Below are 3520 nucleotides of genomic sequence, written 5' to 3' on the forward strand. Positions count from 1 at the left end.
ACAACTCATATAAATTGCACCGAAGTGTCGCGTAGAATATGCACTGAAGTGCCACGTAGAAATATCCCGAAGGACCACATAGATATTGTAACACCCCAAACCCGTATTCGACCCGAATCCGAGTCCGAGGTGTCACATTGACTTTTCAAAACACTTTTCTTTACAATTAGCAAAATCTTAAATTTATCATTTAGGAAAATGAATACTTTAATTTAATTATAATCAATTAGGTTTACAAAACTTATCAGAGCATATTCAATTCAAATATAATAGTACATGCCAACTATATTCAAAGAACAAAATACATATTAATTATTACTTTTCTAATCTGAACTTCGTAAGGAAAATGCTGACTTGTCTTGCTCCTCTTAGCTTTTCTTCTCAATTTCCGGAACTTACGTGTGAAACAATCACACGCTAAGTCTATGACTTAGTGAGACATAAAAACACATCTAAGATAATTTATATTCACTAACCATGCATGACTATTTTATGATATCAAATCATGCAACTCATACTTTTCATGTAACAAATACATACATATATATACATACATGTCATCATTTATGTTCTATCATACTCATACACTATTATCATTCATATTTCTTATCTCTTGTTCGTATAATCTCTTATGTTCATATCATATATCTTATAATTCATTCTTATAACAGCTGCAATAACCCATATCACACATATATCATTTCATACAATTCATATTGCACATCATGCATATATTACATACATTGTATTCAGTGTTATCTCTTTATTAGCCCATGTACATTATTGAGAACTCAAGGTATGCGAGTACTATGAGGTTGTGCACACATATACTGTCACTACAGCTCGTATAAAATCTACTAAGTGGTATATGAAATCTGTGTCCTGAAAGACCTATCCATATGTTCCAAAGAACATATGTAAATTGTCCATATGTCTCGAAGGACATAGGTAAATTGTCCCTCGACTCTTGGCATGCCAACTATACCTATAGCTCTTATGACTCATATCATGGGGATTATCTTTTATCTTATTACACATTCATATCACATAGTTCTTTCGCATAGCTCTTTATCACAGATTCATATGATCACATAGTCACATATCATGTAATACTCTTATAGAGTTTCATATTCTCTTATCATGTATTTCATATCACATGTTCTTGATTTCATATGATCACATGGTTCACCTACACATAGCATATTTGTATATAATTTCACTTTCGCATATCTTATCACATATACTTATACTCTTTTCATATCATGTCTCATGTTCATATTTTCTTGTAGTCATATAGCTTATCTCATTTTACACATAATCATATAATTAACATGCATACATGCATTTATATATATCACAAACATATCAATGCACTTTCATCTAGACATATGCATGGACTCTTATATCTCTAGGCATCATATCACTACATGCTTATATTTGGTTACTCATATAATCTAATATCAGAATTAGACTTCTCGCAAGTCATAATTCCTTAACATAACTACACTTCATATCATGTACTCACCTGGATCTCAATGGATACTACCAAGTTCTTGTTCTCTCTTGCGAAACTTACTCTAACGACCTATCAGAACTTTTCTTCCGATCGATATCTACACGAATGCGAAATTTAATGAATGTCGATATTCGAATTACCAAGCTAACTGGAAATTCACTTGTGTTTAGTCACTACACAAACAATCTAGAATTAATATCAATCTCATCTCAATTATATCGAATCATAATATCTTGATATACAAGAACCCTTTATTTTAATTCATACTTGGGGGTATCGATACACTCCCTAGTGTACAGATACACAAATAGCACTCGATGTTTTGAGGGTATCGATACACTCCTCAGTGTACCGATACATAAATAGCATTTGATGTTTTGAGGGTATCGATACACTCCTCAGTGTACCGATACACAAATGGCATTCAATGTTTTGAGGGTATCGATACACTTCTCAGTGTACCAATACACAAATGACATTTGATGTTTTGAGGGTATCGATACACTCCTCAGTGTACCGATACATACTCATACAAATACGCATGTTCAACTCATGAGGTATCGATACCTCTCCTAAGGGTACCGATACACTAGGCCCAAAATGGCCATTTTCAACCCGAAAATCACTTTATTTCCACTCAAATACTTTATATTTCATCTTCTTTCATATTCCTAATTCACATACACATGCTCAAACTCATTAATACCAATTTCTCACATCTCTAATATCAAAATCCTATCATCTACATGGGTTTCAAGAATTATACAATTTTTCCCACTTGTTCTAAATTTACTTCTATCACTTCATATCTCTTAATTTAACCCTTGACAAGTGAAATTCATCATTAGAACTTCAAAAACCTCTTTATATCAAAAGTTCATTCCTAAACACTTAATATAATTTCCTTTTTATATCTTCATTCTTGACATTTTAAGCTTATACAAGCTTTCCCTAAGCTTATATAGCAACCAAGGAATGAAACCCAACTTAAAAATCTAAGAATTAACCAGCTGAAATTAACTCACCTATTACTCTTGAAGTCTACGGCTGAAGAAGAAGAAGAAAGTTTCTGGAGAAATCTCTCCTTTTTCCTCTTAATCCCACGATTTTATAGCCAATAAAAGAAAGATAAAAATCTTTTTTGTCAAATAACCATTTTATCCTTCTATCTTTCCATATTAATTAATCAATCATACTCACTTAATTTCCAATTAAATCCATGTACTTTTAACTTATTTCAAAATTGAGCTCAAAGATTCCAAAATTTACATTTTAGTCACTAGCCCTGATTTTGGAATATTACAAATCTCCCATCCTTTTAAGAAAATTTGTCCTCAAATTTTCATTGCACACATTAATAAGAACATATCTTCTAATGTTCTCATGTTGCCTCCTTTACTTAATATTTCATTTATACATTCATATATTGTCGCTTATCATATACACAATAACCAGTAACCTCCATCCATTTCTGTCTTTTCTTTCCTTTGATTCTGCATTTTCTTTTGACCTTTCTAAAATCCATATAATGTCTCTCTTCACGTACACAGTAACATCCATTTTCATCACTCAACATCATAAATCCATCTCTAACTACCTTATAACAATAACCAAACTCTTATTCCATCATCATTTGACCAAGCACACAACCTTAAATCTTCTTCAAATGTAATTAAAAATATACTTTACGGAATCAAAAAATCTTTTCAAATCACCTTACACATTTTTTTTCTTACTTCTATATTGAATTTATCATCTACACTTCCATATAACCTTTATCATATCTAATCCTTTAAACTTCATCCTTTCATTTCCTTATCCCATTATTCCTTTATTCATTAAAAATCAAAATCTCCTTATACACAAATCATATCTTTTCTTTCATGCTCACATACTCTTTTCCTATCATTTATACTCATCTCTGATTACCGATCTTTATCACCTCTTCATAACTTTGATAATCAACTTCACTTATATAGAACCTCATTCTTTACCATCTCTTGT

The sequence above is a fragment of the Hibiscus syriacus genome, unplaced genomic scaffold (genome assembly GCF_006381635.1).
Source record: "Hibiscus syriacus cultivar Baekdansim isolate YM2019G1 unplaced genomic scaffold, ASM638163v2 tig00110450_pilon, whole genome shotgun sequence".
Classification (NCBI taxonomy): Eukaryota; Viridiplantae; Streptophyta; class Magnoliopsida; order Malvales; family Malvaceae; genus Hibiscus; species Hibiscus syriacus.